Below are 22,191 nucleotides of genomic sequence, written 5' to 3'. Positions count from 1 at the left end.
GGGTGATGATGGTTGGTATGTGATCCGGGTTTTTTACAACCCGGATTATTACCACAAAATTTGACCAAATCCCCTATCAAGAGCTTACCATATCACTTTGGGTTTACTCTTCAAGCACTAGGTATGCTACATTGCTTCTCGATTATGATAACTCTAGCAAATGGGGGAACAAGTTCTTAGGAGACATGTCAATGTAAAGGGTAAAAGGGATGGTTATCTTAGTGAAAATGGAAATGGATTACATCTAGGAGTTGAGTGAGTGCATAGATTTTTCAAAGGACTAGCCTCCAACTACACATGGACTCCGTCTGCATCACTAAGATTTGGAATCTATCACCATCATTAGAGGACACCTCACCCTAGCACATAAGTCAATATCCACATCATGGTGTCATTTGGATCTTGCACAAAAGCTTACAAGCATGGACCCCTTTTGTCACATGCTTATATGTATTTATATACATATGGGGGACTAAAGTCAAAGCAGCTTTTAGAAGCCGTTTTTTATCATCTCAATAACTCCCAAGAAAAAGCGAATTTCAAGAAAATTCCCGCAATACCCGATCGGTTTCGACCTGGTCTACAAAGTTGCAAAAGAAACTTTTTTTAAATTCCTCACGGATTTGAAGTTACGAAGGCGCAGACTGCTGGCTACATGCAATTTTCTTCTCTCTTTCACCACACCAACTTTCCACTCTATCCTTCTTGTAAATATATTATAATAATGTGCTTTGGACACCCACCTCTTGTAATCTAGCTCCATTTCTCTATTTTGTCTACCACCACCCTTGGCTTCTTGCATGATGACCAAGGTGGGGACTTGTCCCATCCACTATTCTCCATATTTTCAAAGATGCCATACATCATCCAGGATTATGTTAATCAAGAAGATTAGCTTAATCTAATCCCTCATGGAGGCTATATAAAGAGCCCATGGAGAATGAAGGGGAGAGGAAGGAGAATGACAAGTCTATGAGAGCACTCTAGAATATCCTCATCTCTTTGAGGTAAGCTATGAGTGAGTTCTTTTATTATGTAGCATAATGGCAAGCTTCCTATACCTCTTCTCCTATTATCTCCCTCTCTTCTCATCTTCTCATTCCATGTAGCATAATGGCAAGCTTCCTCTACCTCTTCTCCTATTATCTCCCTCTCTTCTCATCTTCTCATTCCATGTAACATAATGGCAAGCTTCCTCTACCTCTTCTCCCCTTATATCCCTCTCCTCTCATCTCTCTCTCTTATATTCCAATATGGTGTCTAGTACATATATTCTCTCTTGTAAATTTGTGTCTTGGTTCTCTTGATTATCTTTGAGAAAAGGGATGTCCTAGCCCATCCTCCCTTTGGCTAGGTGGTGCCCCTCTTTAGTTCTCTTAGTGAGGATTGGAGGTTGGATGGGTAAGAGGCAGCCTGTTCATCATTTCAGCCCTCATTTTTTGGTGCCCCCGCTGAGGACATTCTCAACCACAATTCTCTACCTCCTTATGTGGAACGATACAACACATAGTGGTACATCCTCTACTACAAGTTTCCCAAGTGGCTCTTCTCCAACACATTCACCAATTTTTTTTTAAGATGGTCGACGTCCACGACTCCCAAAATGGTCTAATAAGGAAGCCCAAGAAAGAAAGTATGCCTATCGAATGACGGCACGCATGCGGGTAAAAGCTGTTCACTTTAGAAATTCCATTCTCTCATAACGGAAAAAAATATGTTGCCATCAATTGCTAGGTTCTCATAATTGTGGTGAGTGTTTTGCAAACAAAGTGAAGGCCCTTCCGAGAGGTCCTCGTCTCCAAATCATCAAATCCCTCTCTCTCTCTGGCCTAATCCATATCAAAGGAGGACAACTATGCATGAACGATGTGGAGTTTTGTAGAAGTGCAAAGTATGGAGACTACCTTCAACTGTTGTTAGCTCGAAGGTTGGGTGTGGTTGAAAAGGTGGCCATCACACCTTATGAAATATATGTCACCGAGGATGGACACACCAAGGCAAGAACAATCATTGGTGAGCAAATTCTCCGTATAGCAAAGTTGGTGGGTTCCAAAAAGAAACACTCTGGGAAAAATCCTTCATAATTCAAGAAAGTGCATTCCCTCTACTCCCTTAAGTAGTCTCCACTCATGAATAATAATAATGGCCCGAATTTCTACACCTTCCACTCTGTACAAAACATCCGAGTTAATGTATGCATCAGTAGGAAAATTTTCTTCCAGCAGCGTCTTGTCATGTACTTTGGGGCTGAAAGATTAAGGGAGATTCTTGTATCACCAAAACCTATAATCTTTCCAATGCTAGACTACAATGCATCCTTCAATGTAGATGTCTTTATCCTATTATAATAGTTTCTCATGAATCAGAATGAGTTGTATGGACCTATCCGTCCACTTGCTATGCAAACTGTGCATATTGTAGCTAGCACAAAGCTTAGATTCCAAGGCATTATTAGAAGCATACTAGGGCCTAGACGTCTTGCTGAAATCAATGCATCTGTGAACCCATTCATTCTTCCCCTTATAAAATACAACTTAAGTCTAGACGTTTTCATCTTCATACTCTACTAAGGCAACATGGCATTTTCAAGTTTTTTTGGGCACAAAGGGGAGAAAGCTCTAGACTTTTTGGATGACTTAGAAATGGCCTTCCTAGTCACAGGCCGGGATGATGAAGCAACCAAAGTACGGGCCTTCTCTTTAGTTCTAAAGGGTGATGCTCGAGTGTGATATCAAGCTCTCCCGGAGGCTACAAGGGGTAATTAGGAGGATCTCAAGACCGCATTCATGCACAAGTACCAAGATACAAAGCCACCTGAAGATATTTGGAGACAACTCTTAGATCTTCGCCAAACCTTACCAGGGGAGTACCAAGCATATGAAGGCATGTTTATAAAATTGTGGGATAAATGGATAGCCTCTTTAGCCGAGGGAGAAAGAGTACCTGATTGCCTTAAGAAAGATTGTTTTCTAGCCGGACTCCATCCTCTACTAAGGGAGAAGGTCAAAGGAAAGTTTCCCACATCCTATGAAGAATCAGTCACTTATGCGAGGGAGAAAGATAGAAAATTGAAGTATCAAGCCCAGTTGAAGGGGGGAGTTGAGCCCATGCAGGTTTTACCAACCATGCCAAGGCCTAGAGAAATAGCAGAGGCCCCACCTGAATCGGAGATACCACAGCAAGAGCTCCTACAATGCATTACTAATCAACTTGAAAGCCTTTCGTTAAATTTAGTGCAAGGAGTACGACCCCCTCCCCTCATAAATGAAGGCAATCGAGGTCCAAGGAGACAAGAAAGAGAGTATGTTTGCTATAATTGTGGGGAGATTGGCCATGGTACGTACTTTTTCCCTCATCCTAGGCATTTTCCAGGAAATGGGTTCCAACCAAGAAGGAGGGGACAACAAGTGACACCACCTAGGGAAAGGTTTGTTCCACCGAATCCAGGGCCTCCACCACCGGTTCAAGTTCTCCAGCATCCTCGACCACTTGCAGAGGTGCCGCCCTTGCCTGTCCAACCGCCAGAGAATCATGATGTTAGGATAATTAGTTTAGATGAGAGTGATGTCAAAGGGAATGCCAAAGTAGTAGAGGTTGAAGCAATGCCAGTGAAGAAAGCCCGGAGAATTGAGAGAATGGAGCCTACACCACTAAAGGAGGTTGAAAATATGGAAGAGGAGGCAGAGTCATCAATGGCTGCAAAGACACGCAACAGTAAAAAGAGGAGGGCTCGCTCACGCCGACACATTGAGCCAGATGATTTTTCCCTGGGTAAAGGTACTAGAGCTTATGATTTGCTTGCTGATGTGAGGAATCAAGGGCCAAAAATTTCATGGCCACAATTACTACATCTATCTCCAACAGTGCGGTGACAATGGTCAAAGATGGTAAGCATTAGACCCATGAAGAATAGACATGTGAATGCAATCCAGGCTAGAAAGATGAAAGATATTGTGCCCCTAGTGGAAGCCGAAATCAATGGGCAGAGAGTGTCAAAGACATATGTGGATGGAGGTGTAGAGATTTGTGTCATGACGGAAAAGTTGATGCATCGTTTGGGATTAGAGGTAAATGAAACTGCTAAATTTGGGGCCAAAATGGCTAACAATGTAGTAGTAAATTGTTTGGGAGTTATAAAGAAAGTCAAGGTAAAGGTGTGTGGAGTGCAATTGGAGCTTGACATGTATGTGATGCCAGTGAAGGGGGATGGCTATCTGCTCATTCTTGGGCGACCATGGCTAATGGGAATGAAAGCCAGACAAGATTGGGAGACAGGGGCTTTAGAGCTAAGGCCACAAAAGGGGTTGCATAAAAAATGGAAGAGCACTATCTACAACATGAAGGAGGGCCGACAGGAGGATCTTGTGTTAGAGACCACCGCCACTGATGAATGGAGTTCCAGCGAGGGTTGGTCATCTATGACAGAGGGAGAGTCTTCTAATGAGGAGGAAGAAAGCTCTCTAGAAGTGATGGGGATTACATTAAAAGGGCCTTCTAGTAGTGAAATTCCGCAGCAGCTTCCAAAGAACGAGAAGGAGGGGTTAGAAAAAATATTGCCTAAGGATCTATCAGTTGAGGAGAAGGCAGCCTACATGGAAGTGGTGATAAAACACTCTGCACTTTTTATTTCTGATTATGAACACATCATAGATGTGACAGCAGTACAACATCACATTAATCTAAAAGAGGGAGCACGGCCAGTGGTGCAGCGACTACGACGATTGGGAGTAGTTCAACAAAACGCTCTACTCACTGAGGTGCAACGACTTTTAAAGGCAGGCTTCATCTATCCAATAGGCGACTCAGAATGGGTTTCACCTGTGGTGGTGATACCCAAGAAGAATGGAAAATGGAGGATTTGTGTGGATTACAAGCCGCTAAATGCTGCAACTAAGAGAGATCACTTTCCTCTTCCCTTTCAGGATGAAATACTCAACGAGGTGGCCGGGCATGAGAGATACACTGTTTGTGATGGGTATTCAGGTTATTTCCATATCCGAATAGCTGAGGAGGATCAACAGAAGACCACCTTCATTACACCTTGGGGTTGTTTTGCTTACAAAGTAATGCCATTTGGATTAACAAATGCCCCAGCTACCTTCCAGCGATTCATGAATTATGTCTTCCAGCCATATTTTGGAAAATCCATCAGGGTCTTTATTGATGATTTTTGTATTTATAGTTCTAAGGCTTTAATCTAGGAAAGGTGGATGAAGCTTTCAACCACCTTACACAAATGGGGGGGCAGTTAAACCATGAGAAGTGTCGCATTGGCGAAAGCAGTGTAACTTTGTTAGGGCATGTCGTAAGTGAGAGGGGCATTGAAGCAGATCCAAACAAAGTTAAGGCCTTATTGGCGGTGCCATCACCATCTTCTGTGAACCAACTAACCTCTTTCATTCAGAAGGTGCGATATATGGGGCGGTTCATTCATCTCCTCTCCCAATTAATATTTCCACTGCAACAGTTAACCCACTCTGAGGAGCTCCTGTGGAGTGATGAAAGCGAAAGGTGCTTTCACGAGGTGAAGAAGGATCTTAGCACCCTTCCTATAATTTTACAGCCTTGTTGGGATCAAGAGTTTTTTGTCAACCCGAGTTTTGGGGAAGATGCTCTAGGGGTAGCACTAATACAAAAGGATGCTAAAACTGGCCTAATGAGACCGGTTTACTTTTCTAGCAGAGTAATGACAGCATCAGAACGAGGGTACAAGATGGTCGAGGTGATGGTTTTGTCTCTAATGTTTGCTGTAAGAAAGTTTCGTCCTTATCTTCTCCCTAGGCCGTTCACAGTGATCACGACAGAAGAGCATTTTCCCTATGCCTTACAGCACATGGATGTTTCAGCTAGAATCGCTAAGTGGATCATACAACTCCAAGAGTTTGACTACACCTTCAAGGTAAAGGATTCTACTCGAGCTTGCCTAGCTGATTTGTTGACCCATATATGTCATCAAAAGAAGGAAAAAGAGAAGGAAAAGGTAAAAGAGGAGACACCTCCTCTTGAGGAGCCGCCACGGGTGGAGAATGCCCATGCCCTCTACTTCGATGGGGCCTACAAGCGTATTAAAGACAGAGCGGCAGCAGGAATAGTGGTGTTTAGTTCCGAAGGTGACAAACTTTATGGAGAAGGTATCAGCTTGGAGGATGCCCATTCTAACAATGAGGCAGAATATCAAGCCTTGCTTTTAGGTTTGAGGTGGTGTCTCTCACATGGTATCACTCGGCTTAATGTTTTTGGTGATTCTATGCTAATTGTTAAGCAAATGAAAGGAATCTGGGCTTGTAAAAATAATAACTTAGCAGTGAAAATGAGGGAAGCTAAAACTCTCATGAGAAAGCTACAGAAAGCCCAAATCTATTTTGTGCCAAGGCGCACAAATGGCGACGCAGATGCTCTAGCAGCTGAAAAATTGAAAGAGGTAATGGTGGGCATCATTACAGTAAAGCTTACCTTGTTTCAGGGTAAGTTTCAACTACAAGATGTGCTTTATTTTCTTGAGCATGGTGAGGCACCTACACATATGAGTAAGAGTGAGAAAAGGTGGCTAGCTACTAAGGCCACTAAATACCGCTTGATAAATGATGTGTTATATTGCAAAGGAAAGGATGCAGTGCTTAGAAGGGTGCCAACATCAAAGGAGATTATGGATGTGATTAAGAGCTGCCATGAGGGGGTTTGTGGTGGACATTTTGCTCAAGAAATAACCAACAGGAAGATTCTCCAAGCCGGTTTTGTGTGGCCTAGTCTACATCGAGATATGCAACATTGGTGCCGCACTTATGACGATTGCCAAAAGGCCGGACCAAGGAAGCTAGTGCATGAGGAACAAAATCCCATAACTACATCTGGCCCATTTGAGAAATGGGGGATTGATGCAATAGGACCATTCCCACGAACTCAATCTGGCAAGGAATACATCATAATGGGAGTGGACTACATGACGAGGTGGGCAGAGGCTTCAGCAACTAGTAGGATCACAGCCCAAGAAGTGGGAAAATTTATGTTTGAAAATATTTGTTGCAGGTTTGGCACACCTTTGGAAATTATCTCTGATCGGGATCCTGGTTTTAGGGCGAACCTAGTAGGGGAGCTAATGGAAAGGCTAAAAATCAAGCATAGGCATTCTACTCCCTACTATCCACAGTGTAATGGTTTGGTCGAAAAAGTGAATGGGCTGATTTGTAAGATAATTACCAAGCAGGTACACATGCACCCCAAGCACTGGGATAAAAAATTGAATGCAGCTCTTTGGGCCTACAGGACTTCATTCAGAACCTCACTTGGCTATACTCCATTTCACCTCGTCTATGGCCAAGAGGCTTTGTTTCCTATAGAGGTGGAACTGGCCAGTTTGCATGTTTTAGTAGCCAGTCAAGAGAAGAATCAAAATAAGAAGTTAGCGGAAAGGATCTTGGATCTAGAGAGGCTGGAGTTAGATAGAGAAGCACCAGTCCAACACGATTCCATGCAAGCTGAAGAGAGGAGGAAGACCTTTAATAAGAAACTGGCTAGCAAACACATAAGGGAAGGATCACTTGTGCTACGCTATGATAACCGCTTTGATAACAGAAAGGATGCTAAACTTGTGTTCAAGTGGGAAGGGCCATTCATGGTCATAAGGAGATATCCAAATGGCAGTTATAAGCTAGGTGACATGGATGGGAAGGTTCATAAGACAAGGGTAAATGGATGGCGACTGAAGCCTTATTTTCAAAGAAATATGAACACTTTGGAGCAGTCATTCAATGAAGAGCCACCAATGAGGGAGTGCAGTCCTCCTTGCTCTATTGGACCATCATTATCAAGCTAGAGGCATGAATACCTCTAGCCTAAGGGAAGGGCTAATGATCCGGGGTTTTTACAACCCGGATTATTACCACAAAATTTGGCCAAATCCCCTATCAAGAGCTTACCATATCACTTTGGGTTTACTCTTCAAGCACTAGGTATGCTATATTGCTTCTCGATTATGATAACTCTAGAAAATGGGGGGAACAAGTTCTTAGGAGGCATGTCAATGTAAAGGGTAAAAGGGATGGTTATCTTAGTGAAGATGGAAATGGATTACATCTAGGAGTTGAGTGAGTGCATAGATTTTTCAAAGGACTAGCCTCCAACTACACATGGGCTCCGTCTGCATCACTAAGATTTGGAATCTATCACCATCATTAGAGGACACCTCACCCTAGCACACAAGTCAATATCCACATCATGGTGTCATTTGGATCTTGCACAAAAGCTTACAAGCATGGACCCCTTTTGTCACATGCTTATATGTATTTATATACATATGGGAGACTAAAGTCAAAGCAGCTTTTAGAAGCCGTTTTTTATCATCTCAATAACTCCCAAGAAAAAGTGAATTTCAAGAAAATTCCCGCAATGCCCGATTGGTTTCGACCTGGTCTACAAAGTTGCAGAAGAAACTTTTTTCAAATTCCTCACGGATTTGAAGTTACGAAGGCCCAGACTGCTGGCTACATGCAATTTTCTTCTCTCTTTCACCACACCAACTTTCCACTCTATCCTTCTTGTAAATATATTATAATAATGTGCCTTGGACACCCACCTCTTGTAATCTAGCTCCATTTCTCTATTTTGTCTACCACCACCCTTGGCTTCTTGCATGATGACCAAGGTGGGGACTTGTCCCATCCACTATTCTCCATATTTTCAAAGATGCCATACATCATCCAGGATTATGTTAATCAAGAAGATTAGCTTAATCTAATCCCTCATGGAGGCTATATAAAGAGCCCATGGAGAATGAAGAAGGGGAGAGGAAGAAGAATGACAAGTCTATGAGAGCACTCTAGAATATCCTCATCTCTTTGAGGTAAGCTATGAGTGAGTTCTTTTATTATGTAGCATAATGGCAAGCTTCCTCTACCTCTTCTCCTATTATCTCCCTCTCTTCTCATCTTCTCATTCCATGTAGCATAATGGCAAGCTTCCTCTACCTCTTCTCCTATTATCTCCCTCTCTTCTCATCTTCTCATTCCATATAACATAATGGCAAGCTTCCTCTACCTCTTCTCCCCTTGTATCCCTCTCCTCTCATCTCTCTCTCTTATATTTTCAATATGGTGTCTAGTACATATATTCTCTCTCGTAAATTTGTGTCTTGGTTCTCTTGATTCTCTTTGAGAAAAGGGATGTCCTAGCCCATCCTCCCTTTGGCTAGGTGGTGCCCCTCTTTAGTTCTCTTAGTGAGGATTGGAGGTTGGATGGGTAAGAGGCAGCCCGTTCATCATTTCAGCCCTCAGTATGTAAAGGCACCTTATAGTGGTGTTAATGTTCCTATTAATATACATGGATTGTCTAATAAGGATTGTGTTACTCAGATGCAATTTTATGCATTTCGACTACAAGTGTGTGAGGACACTGAGGTGTGTATGTTGCGGGTGGTTGATTGTTGCAACAATTTAGTGTTGATGTTGATTGTAGTATATAGCAATGTAGGTTGGCTTGGTGTCGTCAAAATCAATCGATTTTACGCTCGAAAGTTTATAAGTGCTTAGCATATATGATAGGAGTGATGGATGATGGGCCACTAGGAATTATTGGTGCCTCTGTTGGTAAAAGGGTGGTTTTGATGTATCAGTTGTATCAGGATGCCATGGCTATAGTGCGGAGTAAGGGAAAACCTGATCTCTTTATAACGATGACATGTAATCCAAAGTGGTTCAAGATAACTAATGCTTTATTTCCTGGACAAAGTGCTTATGATCGTCTTGATTTGACTGCTTGAGTCTTTCATAAAAAAACATTCTGATATGATGCATACATTGTTGGAAACTCAAGGTTAAATGGTACGACCTTTTGTGAAGTGGATGAGATCGAGATGCACAGTATGTTTTTGCTTCAGAAGCGTGTTGGCGAATATATGACTATGCATTGCACAATGAGAAGCCTGATATACAGCGGTTGCAAGTGCACTTGGCTGATGAGAATTGTGTGGTGTTTCAAGATACAGTCAATATATTAGATGTTATGCAGAATGAAGATATAATGAAAACTACTCTTACGGAATGGTTTGTGTGCAATTGTATTCATCCAGAGGCTCGAGCTATTCGCTATCAAGACTTCTCAGTGTATTGGGTGTGGAATGCACAACGAAAGGTATGGACAAAGAGAAAGTGTGGAAATACGTGTGGTCGAATATACTTTGTGCCGCCCACATCTGGTGAGCATTAATACTTGCGAATGCTCTTAACAGTGTCTCGAGGATGTATATATTTTGATGATTTGCATATTGTTGGCAACGTGGTGTATAACACCTTTAAGGAAGCCTGCATTGCAAAGGGCATGTTAGAGGGTGATGATAATTGTGCTATGTACTTGGAAGAAGCTGCATTTGTACAAATTGGTGCCCAACTGCGTGCTTTGTTTGCTGCAATTTTGGTCTTCTATGAGCCTGCGCAGCCTGGTCAGCTTTGGGATAGATTTATGTCACCAATGGTAGATGATATTTTGTATAAGTTACAGCTAGAGCATGTGCATATATCTTCTACTGTTCTACAATAAGAGGCATCAAACAGGGCTTTATTGCATCTTCAGGATCTTTTACGACAACACGGATGAAGATTGTCCGACTTTAAAGCTTTCTCTGCAACTGATCATTGGCCTCACGTGTTTCTGAGTGGGTGGTGTGGAGCAGCGTGTTGCCAAAACCTCGTCGAACAGATTCTCAATTGTGTACTAACCCTCTTTTAGAAGATGGATATGCATATGATATACTAGAGCAACGTAGAGTTTGTGTTTCTATGGAGGCAATATTGAATGACGAACAGAGAGTTGTATATAATAATGCAATTATAGGTGCTATTGGTGAAAAATCTAGGGATGTTTTTTTTTTGGATGATCCTCGTGGGTATAGAAAGACATTTCTTTACAAGTGTTTACTTGCTAGGTTGCATAGTGGTCGGCATATAGCATTAGCAACAACATCATCTGGCATTGCTGCTTTGCTTCTGTAGGGCGGTCGTACTGCTCACTCGAGGTTTAAAATTCCATTGGATCTATGTAATTGATCCACCTGTAATATTCCTGTTCAGAGCGATCTTGCTCAGCCGTTCAGACAGTCGAGCATTATTTTGTGGAATGAGGCTCCCATGATGCACAGGTTTGCATTTGAAGTTGTTGATAGAACTGTTGGGGATAAAGGCGCATTCGCCTAGCCGCCCATGTATTACTACACTGACAATCACCGCCACTGCACACTGTAGGTGGCGGACGCCCGTCACCATCACTTTATTATTTATTCTTTTAGTGACAGTTTGAATAAAGGAAGGTCCGGTCACACATTGTGACTGTTGGAGCTCCCATTTCTTGTCTCTCTCTTTCTTGCTCTTGCTCTCCCACCATAGCTCTCAAGTGCAAGCTTCGATCCTTCTCACCTTTCAACTGGTATCAGAGCACAGCTTCCCAACTCTTGAGCTTGGCTCGTGGCATTCTCAACTTCCCATCGACTCCCCACTCGCATTGGGTCTCCTTCCCGGCAGCCATAGCTCATTCTCTTGAGCTCCCGTCACTCCCCGGCTTCCCGAAGTTCTTCCCGATCTATTGAGGCACCATCAAGGCATTGACATTGAGGTATTGCTTCATTATTTTAGAGATTTATCTCAGTCCACAGGTCTATGTAAATAGGGTTTTCACAGGTTGTGGGCCATAGCTCACACCTCTTGGAGCTTCCTTCACCTAGATCTTGCTTCCAGCCTATCAAGGCTTGCTGAGGCTTGGTGTAGGCCTTCTTTGGCCCCCATTTGTGCCCTCTTTGGACCCCATTTTTAACACATGGGATAGCAAACCCCCTAGCCAGCTCACATTTTTTTTGCTCCTGATTCAAAATCTGGCCCAAAAATCACTCTTTTTGTCATATCTCGGGCATTCGGAACCCAATTCAGGCAAGGTAAGAGTCTAACTTAGGGTTTTGGCATGCTCCGGATGCAATGATGATGTCAGATTCGCCAATTTTTTATGAAAAAATATTTTACAATAGATTTCAGGTCTGAGATAGCATGTATTTGTATCCCTATGGCTTATGTGATGCTTCTACTAATGTCTATTGATACCGGATCACTTGTGGATGTTATGCCTCTTATGTGAGATGCATTTGGAGCTGATTTAGCTCAGCCATTGACTCTTTTGAACAATCCTATATTTGTCCAAAACAGGAAAACCACCTGTTACTTCAATTTTATGCTTACAGGTCTTGGCATTTGATGCCCGATTATGCCCGGTTGGTGCCTATACATACGAGAATATATACCTATGGCTTGCCTATGGATTTGAGCTTGGATTGAGCACTGATATGCTCAGTTTATAGAAGTTATATGCTACTGGAAACTTCAAGACTAAGGCTATTTATGTTATAGTTGGGTTATGCCTATTGGTCACGGGGTGCTCCCGGCTACTCAGTATGATGTCATGATGTATTTGGACTATGCCACATGTCTTGTTTATGCTCTAGAATGCTTTTGAGCTGAGATTAGACCTCGATTTGGGTTTGATTGTCACTTCTTTGTAGTTGGCATTTCATCTATGACATGGTTTATGCCTAGGCTACCCAGTACGGGTTATGATGTCTTGGTGAATGCTTTATGCTTTGGCTGTGGATGGCAATTTTTTGAGCTCGTCTCGACATTCATTTGAGTATTCCCTTGAGTAGTTGGATATTGACTTGGATTTTTCCATTACAACTTGGCTTTTTCTATTATGACCTTGGATGCTATTGAGGCATTGTCTTGGTTCCCTATCTTTGGTACTTTGACTTGGTTTGCTTGAGCTATTGAGCTCGTTTATTTGCCTTTTGAACCAGTGGGAGCATCTTGTATGCTTGACCAACATTGAGCAGGAGGTTTATGATATTTGAGCATTTTGCAGATACTTGAGACTTTGGGAACTCTTACACTTACATGTTGCATGGTTCATGCACTGATACCTTGGAATTGCTTTTGACCTGAGCTTAGGCTTTGCACTCTAGTGAGCATACACACACTGGTGTCAGGTCTTGCCAGTGTTATGTATACTTTGCCCTACTGTCCAGAGGGTATGCCTACTCACTGAGGATGCTTTGGTGACATGTTTGGGTGTTTGCTCAGGGTCTTGATGACTGTTTGGTGCTGATTTATGCCCATTTATGGCTGGTCATGTCTTGGCTGTCATTTATTGGCTGAGTGCAGTGATTTAGTCAGCAATTGACTCTCATAGTACCATGTTGTCATTTATTACAGCAAGCATATAACTCCGTACTGACATGGATTTTTCATGCTGAAATATTCTAAAATGATGTACTTTCACTAGTACTTGGTGGGCAGCAGCTTTGGTTACACTTTTCTCGCCATTTTTCTCTCGATTTTGGTGATTTTTTGGTCATTTTCTGCAGTAAACAGCATGCAGTTTTAAACTATCTACAGTCTTCCAGCCTGCATTATGGTGAGTTCGTCCACTGATCATGCTATTTTCAACATCACTAAGCTTGATGGTACGAATTACTCTTATTGGAAGAGCTAGATTTGGCAGGTGTAACTATGCTAGATGAGGAATGGCTTGAGCTTGATGAGTTATGCAAGTCCACTATTGTATTATCTCTCACAGAACAGGTTCATTACAATGTATTTGAGGAAGAACAGAGTGCATGGCAGTTGTGGGATAAAATCAAGAATCTCTATGACAAGAAAAGTCCAGCGAGTCAGATGTATTGGCTAAAGTAGCTTATGGATCTGCGCATGAAGGAGAATGTGACTATGTCTGCTCACTTGAGCCAATTCCATGCTATACTCAAGAACTTGACTTTGCAGGACATCACTTTTGCAGAGGGCACTCCTCTTTTCTTGCTTGGTACTCTTAATGAGTCATGGGATGTATTCCGCACTGTATTATGTGCCTCTATTGCTACCTTGAAATTATCTGATGTTGAGAGTGCTCTTCTGCAGGAAGAGGTTAATCGTAAGAATTTGGATGCCTCTCGTGTGTCGCATGCTATGACAGTTAGAGACAGGAATGATGGATATGGAAAGCATGGTAGTGGCAGTGACCGTGGACGGGATTCTCAAAAATCTCGGTCCAAGTCTCGTGGAAAGTCACATAGCAAATCCCGTGGCAGGAATGCAAATGTTACTTGTCACCATTGTGGGAAAAAGGGCCATATTAGGCCACAATGCCATGAACTGCGCAATGAAATGCGCAAAGATAAGGCGAAAGACAAAGTGCAGTATAAGTCTTCTGTGCCTGCAAAGTCTAGTGTTAAAATTGAAGAGATCAATGTTATGCAGCTTGAGGATGTTGATGATGATTATATCCTTGCAGCTTCTTCTAGTGCTTCGCAGATGACAAAGATACACTCTATGTATGCACAGTGTTGGCTCTTGGACTCAGGTGCATCCTTTCATGTGACACCTTGCTGAGAGTGGTTTCATTCATACCGTATTGTTTCGGGTTCTGTGCGCTTGGGTAATGACAGCTCTCTTGATATTGTGGGCAATGGTGATGTTAGGCTGCAGTTTCCTTCTGGCAGCAGATTTGTTATGCAGGATGTATGTCATGTACCTCTTTGACACGCAGTCTCCTGTCAGCTAGACAACTTGATGACGCAGGTTATCATGTATCTTTTGGAGACTCTGCATGGAAGATCACTCGTGGCAAACTTGTGATTGCGAGAGGTGCCAAGGCTGGCAGCCTCTATCCCTTGATTGTATCCGCTTCTTCCCTTGATCATGTTTTGTGTGTGGGTTCTATTCCCCATGTATCTCTTTGGCATGCCCGTTTGGATCATATGTCTTTGAAGGGAATGAAAATGCTTTCTGGTTTGCAGTACTTACCACCCCTTGATTATGCATGTTTTGATTCATGTGAGCATTGTCTTTATGGCAGGCAGATTAGGTCTACGCATAAGAAGTCTGGTAGGCCACACATGAGTGAGCCCTTGGCATTGGTACATTCGGATGTCTGTGGGCCCATGCCTTGTCAGTCTATGGGTGGTGGTATTTTGTTGCGTTCATAGATTATTTTTCACGAAAAGTTTGGGCTTATCCCATTAAGCTGAAATCCGATGTCTTGGCTGTGTTTCAGAGATGGCTTGCATTGGTTGAAAACCAGTCTGGGTATAGGCTAAAATGCCTAAGAACAGATAATGGGGGTGAGTATGTCTCACGTGCTTTTGAGCAATTATGTGATGAGCGGGGTATTAAGTGTCGGTTGACCGCCCCCTACACCCCCCCAGAATGGTTTGACTAAGCGGATGAATAGAACCATCCAGGAGCGTGTACGCAGTAGTATGCTTAGCCATGCAGGCCTACCACAGAGCTTTTGGGCTAAGATAGTTAGTACAGCTATGCATGTCATAAATAGATCACCTTCTAGTGGTTTGGATTTTTAGGTTGCAGAGGAAGTATGGACTGGAAAACCTCCCTCTTATGCGCATCTCCGTGTCTTTGGATGTGAGGCATTTTGCCATGTGTCCAAGGACAAGAGAAGTAAGTTGAATCCTAAGAGTGTCAAATGCATTTTCCTTGGTTATGGGGATGCAGGCAAGATGGGTTACCGTCTCTAGGATCCGCAGGCACGGAAAGTCATCCGCAGTCATGATGTAGTCTTCCATGAAGACAAGATGCATCGGCAGCCTGAGAGAGTTGTTGAGATCCGCAGGGTCATATTTCAGGAGGAGCCGAGAGCTCCCACATAGCCAATTGGACAGCCTACAGCTGCAGCAGATGCTCATGGTCAGGGTGTTGGATAAGCAGCTAGGCAAGCAACAGAGCCTGTCGTCGGTCTACTAGAGACAGACGTCCACTTGATAGATTTCAGCCCTCGATGCATTATGTCTTGGTTACAGATGCAGGAGAGCCTTTCACTTATGATGAGGCTATGCATAGGGGTAACAGTCACTCCTGGGAGAGGGCTATGTAGTCTGAGATAGAATCCTTGCATAAAAATAAGACTTGGGATTTGGTTTCCTTGCCTAAGGGCAAGAAGGCTTTGCCATGCAAGTGGGTGTACAAGCTGAAAAGTACCCCTGGATACCCCAAGCCGGCATACAAGGCTAGATTGGTAGCAAAGGATTTTAAGCAGGAGCATGGTGTGGACTTTGATGAGATCTTTTCTCTTGTGGTTAAGATGACCACCCTACGCTTAGTATTGTCTTTGGTTGCTCAGCTTGACTTGGATTTATACCAGATGGATGTCAAGGCGACTTTATTACATGGGGACTTGCATGATGATATTTATATGGAGCAGCCTAAGGGCTTTGCAGAACCTGGCAAGGAGTACATAGTGTGCAAATTGAAGAAAAATCTTTATGGCTTGAAATACGCGCCTAGGGAGTGGTATCATAAGTTTGATGCCTTTATGCAGTCGCAGGGCTACAGTAGGAGTGCTATGGATCTGTGTCTTTACACGAAGAAAGCCAGTGATGGTTCTTTATTGATTTTGGTACTCTATATGGATGATATGCTGATAGCAAGGAAAGCTCATGATGAGCTAGATGCTCTTAAGGCTCAGCTCAAGAAGAGCTTTGAGATGAAAGATATGGGACAAGACTCTCACATACTTGGTATGCGTATTAGACCCGACAGGCATCAAGGACTCCTCTACTTGTCACAGAGGGAGTACATTCATAAAGTCCTTGAGCGCTTCCACATGTAGGACGTAAAGCCTATTGGCTGTCCATTGCCTTCTTATGTGAAGGTATCACAAGCTGATTGTCCGCAGATAGATGAGCAGAGGGCCGAGATGGCCAAGTTTCCCTATGCATCCGCAGTGGGCAATCTTATGTATGCCATGATCGCCACTCGTCCAGATATTGCCTTTGCAGTTGGTATTGTGGCACCCTATATGGCTACACCTGGCAAGAAGCATTGGGATGCTGTGAAGGATATCATGAGGCACCTGAAGGGCACTGCAAATATGTGTATATGCTATGGCAGCCAGGATACAAAAGTCGTGGGGTACACTGACTCCGATTATGCAGGACATGCAGATAGTAGGAAGTCCACTTCCGGCTATATATTCATCTATGCTAGAGGTGTTGTTTCTTAGATGTCTAGTGTGCATAAATGCACGGTCCTTTCTACTACGAGGCTGAGTATGTTGCAGCCACTGAGGCTTGCAAGGAGGCCATTTGGTTGGGTCGTTTGGTTGTTGACCTTGGTATTGATGCTATCCCTACACTGCATTCGGATTCTATAAGTGCTATTCAGTTAGCCAAGAATCCGGTCTTCCATGCGAAGACGAAACACATTGAGGTGAGGTATCACTTCATATGTAGGGTCATTGAGGACAAGTCTGTTGACCTTGTCAAGATCTCGACTGACTAGAATCCTGCAGATCTGCTCAGGAAAAGCCTCTCTATAGAGCGCTTTGCCTTTCTCAGGAGGTTGATGGACGTGGGATGAGATGATGTCTTTCCTCATCCTGTTGTACATGTGTACATATTGTACTGTCTTTTTTCTTTCTTTCTTTTCGCTCCTCACTAGGGCAGATTCGCCTTTAAGTGGGAGGTTGTTAGGGGTAAAGGCGCCTCCGCCTAGCCGCCCATGTATTACTACACTGACAGTCACCGCCACTGCACACTGTAGGTGGCGGGCGCCCGTCATCGTCACTTTATTATTTATTCTTTTAGTAACAGTTTGAATAAAGGAAGGCCTGGTCACACATTGTGACTGTTGGAGTTTGTATTTCTTGTCTCTCTCTTTCTTGCTCTTGCTCTCCTACCATAGCTCTCGAGTGCAAGCTTCGATCCTTATCACATTTCAAGAACTTTAAGAGATGTTATGAGCTGTAATAAACCATTTGGTGGAAAGGTCACTTTGCTTGGAGGTGATTTTAGGCAGATCCTACCCATCGTGATAAAGGGCTCCCATGAAGATATTGTTAATGCGACACTATGTTACTCTCATTTATGGCAATATGTTAAGGTGCTAAGGTTATCTGGGAATATGAGGATGTCAACCGTTGGTGGTGTAATGGATAATGGATTTATTAGTTGGATTCAAGGGATAGAGGATGGAGTGGGTATTACGGAGAATTGTGATAAGTTACATATTCCATCTAGCATGGTGTTGAAAGGACACTCTATCGAAACCTTGGTTAATAGTGTGTATGGTGAAGTGTCCACGGTGAGAGACTTTGGAGCATATTTCAGCGAGCGTGCTATACTTGCAGCGCAGAATACAAAGGTGGCTTCTTTGAATCGTTGTGCATTGCAATCGATGCCAGGAGAAGTAATACAGTACTATAGTGCGGATTCAATTGCAGAGACGGGTGATAGCTCATTTTTATACTCTGTAGAGTATTTAAATACACTAGATCTTGGAGGTGGATTTCCTCCCCATCTATTGTTTCTAAAGATGAATGCACCTATTATTCTGCTTAGAAACTTAAATCCAATAAAAGGTTTGTGTAATGGTACACGGTTGATATGTAAGGCATTCAATAAAAAGGTGATAGATGCTGAGATAATAACAGGGACAAATGTAGAGGAACGGGTTTTCATTCCTAGGATCACTTTTATTCCTAGCACCTTCCAATTTCCGTTTACTATGAGGCGGAGGCAATTTCCTATTCGACTAGCATTTGCTATGAAAATCAATAAGTCACAAGGCCAGACATTGTCTGTTGTTGGTCTTTACTGAAAGACACCAGTATTTACACATGGACAGTTGCATGTTGTGTTTTCAAGGGTGAAATCCTCATGCGGTGTGAGGATCTTACTAGATGAGAATGGAAGCGTTGTTGGTTGTGAATGTCACAACGAACATTGTGTACAAGGATGTACTGATGTAAATGCATAGGCATAATCAAGGAGTGACACTTTGTGGTTTGTTGATACTTGGATTTATGGTTCAAAATTATCAGCTCTAGAGCAAGCTTTGGTTTTGGGCTTTGCTTCACCTGTGTGGATTGTTAATACTATTGAGAGTCTGTATTTGATGCTTGGATACTTTGTGGTTTGTTTCAGCATAACAATGTTATTTCTGATTGTAACATCCAAGGAGGGAGAGTGTGAGTGAGTGAGTGTGAATAGAGAGGGGAGAGGTGTAAAAGGGGTGAGAGATAGAGTAGAGGAGAGGGATAAAAGAGGGGAGGGAGGGAGAGGTGAAAAGAGGGGAGGGAGGAAGAGATAGAGGTTGCTGAGGGAGGAAGCAATAGAGGTTGTTGAGGGGAGGGAGGAAGAGATAGAGGTTGCTGAGGGAGAAGAAAGATAACAAGGGAGGAGGGAGGGAATGAGGATGATAGATGTGACAAAGAGAGATGGTTAACAAATATACGAGAGAAGAGTCGCAAATGGAGGGGGGGAGGGTGAAGACGAGTAGGGAGAGGGAAAAAGAGGCAAAAAATAGTGAGAGAGATTCGGAATAGAGAGAATATAGTAAGCAAGCATATGGGTTCTTCCACTCAAGGATACAAAATATGCATTTCGTATGTCTTTTGTTTATGGTTTTGTGCAATGTTTTTTCCAATTGTAACATCCAAGGATCGTATAGAGCTACTTCTAAATATCATGCAAAGTATGCATGGGTAAAGTTTACAAGTTTGGTGCATAAAAAGCATTGCATACATATGTGAGTCTCTATACACCTAGATGCAAATGCATGTCTATCCTTTTATGCATATGTACATGAGAGAGAGAGAGAGAGAGAGAGAGAGAGAGAGAGAGAGAGAGAGAGTGTGTGTGTGTGTGTGTGTGTGTGTGAAGACAAGAAGAGATGTGAAAATTGTGTGGGAGAGGGGTCGCAAACAAAGGAGAGACATAGACTAGGGGAGGGAGGACTACATTGTCGATATACTCAATGTTTTCAAGTACATGTGGGTGAAGCTGAATAGGATAAGAGGTTTCGACGATCTCACATTGATAGAGTACCACCAGGGTGGGTGATGTCTTTGGATCTAAAGACCTTGATTGTTTTGCGACGCTAGAATGCTTACTGAGTGATTTGCAGATAGTAGGCCAAGTATTGTTGGTTTCATGTTAAGTAATCTTCATTGATTGTTAGATGTGCTTACATTTATGTTGTGGGCTTCTAAAATTTTAGGTACAAGAAAGAGACGAAAGACGATCATGTCCCCTGTACCATCAACAAGGCGAAGAGTGGCGATGGGGCTTGCTTCAGCTAGCCATGCTATATTGGAGAGTGAAAATTTTCCCAATTATTTCTCAAAGAAAAGAAAGGTTCGTTTTGGTTAGGCCCTATGGAAAGTTTCAAAATTTTGTAACATTTGGATGTAGATGCATATGCACAATCAAGGAGTGGCACTTTGTGGTTTGTTGATACTTGAATTTGTAGTGCAAGGTTATTGGCGCAGTCTCTAAAACAAAGTTTGGTTTTAGGCTTTGCTTCACCTGTGTGGGTTATTAATACTGAGAGTTTGCATCTAATGCTTGGACAGACTTAAACTTTGTGGTGTGGCTCATATATCTTTCATTTGTGATTCATTTCACCGTGGCAATGTTATTTCTCATTGTAGCATCCAAGGATCATCTAGAGTGGCTTCTAATTGTTGTGTAGAGCACTTATGGATACAAGTTTACAAGTTTGGTGTATGGTCATTGCATGTATATATGAGCCTATGTACTCCTAGATGCAAATGCATATCTAGCCTTTTATACATGTGTATAAGAGAGAGAGAGAGAGAGAGAGAGAGAGAGAGGAAGGGAGAGAGTGATTGAGTGAGTGTGGATATAGAGGGGGGAGGTGTAAAAGGCACCTGGTGAAAGGGGTGAGAGATAGAAAGGTTGCACGAGTAGAGGAAAGTAAAGCATGTTGATGTTTTGTGATAGCATTACCCATTGTGTGATAGAGCTTCACTTCCCTTGCACCTCGCTTGGCGACAGTGAAGCTACCACCAAGTAGGATAGCGTTCCTTGCACGAAAGGAGCCACTCGGATTGCTATACTAACCTGCCTTGCAAAAGATCCTCCCGTTTCTATGGGATCAAATGCTCAAGATTCTAGAGTTGTACTTAACATTAGGATAAAGGAGTTTCGCTAGTAAAATGAGTATATGATCAACTTGTATGACGGTTAAATTGAGCCTTTTTGATCATATACTCATTTTACTAGCAAAACTCCTTATCCTAATCCTTATGCTCCTAACTATGTACATCCCATTTGATTTTCTTGGTATGTGCCCATGAAGATTGATCATGGTGTAGTTTTAAGGAGCTCTAAAATGTTTTTAGTCAAATTTTACACAACATTTGGCTAATGAAAGTAGTGGGACTAAGCTTTGAACTCTCATTAACACTAGTCTTGTAGCAAAAAAATTACTTGTGGTAATTTGGACTTTATTAAATATTCCATTTCTCGTCAACTTTGAAGATTAGTCAAAAAAAAAACAATTTACACAACATTTGGCTAATGAGAGTAGTGGGACTAAGCTTTTTAACTCTCATTAACACTAGTCTTATAGCAAAAAATTCACTTGTGTGGTAATTTGGACTCTATAAAATATTCCATTTCTCTTCAACAAGTAAAGATCAATCAAAAAAACAATTTTTGAAAGATGTAATTATTGAGTATCAAAACATTGCAAGTGTATGAAACAATTTGATATATGTAGTGGCACTATTCATTAAGAGAATTACAATTAGATGAAAATTGTCATCCAATCTTGTTTTAACTAAACTAAATCTAATGCACTTTGGGAATCTAATCTTTGTAAAAAGTACATTCTCTCAATACTGCTTTTGAATCTTTTATTTTATTATCTTACAATATTGGTTCTTGACTCCAATCCAATCTTGATATCATATGCATATGTCAATTTCAAATATAGTAAAATATTACTTGAACCACTACAACGTTTTGCATCCACTTTTGTAGCAAATTATAAGGCTAGGGTTAGGAGGAATGCAACATAGACATTATTGGGCTCTCAATGATAATATCCTAGATGAGAAGTACGGTGATAACTTAGACTCCAAATTTTACAAGTCACTCTTGTGTTTTTCTGAAGACATTAAGTTTAAATTTCCTAATGTTACGTTAAAAGAAGTTCAAATTTTGAAAAAAAAAACCCTTCAAATTTAGGATCATTCTACTCCAAATATGATAAAAGATCATGCAAGATAGTAGATGAACCTTACACATTTTGCGCATTTAAAAGTCTTATTTATAGTTAAAAGTCTTTGTGTAGATATAAACCAATACTCATATTAAGGATGGTCTTTGTTAATGCTCCACGGTCA

Source organism: Lygodium microphyllum, unplaced genomic scaffold, assembly GCF_053477565.2.
Source record: "Lygodium microphyllum isolate KBCC unplaced genomic scaffold, Lygodium_microphyllum_v1.1.10 scaffold_35, whole genome shotgun sequence".
NCBI classification, from domain to species: domain Eukaryota; kingdom Viridiplantae; phylum Streptophyta; class Polypodiopsida; order Schizaeales; family Lygodiaceae; genus Lygodium; species Lygodium microphyllum.
This window is presented reverse-complemented; position numbering follows the sequence as displayed.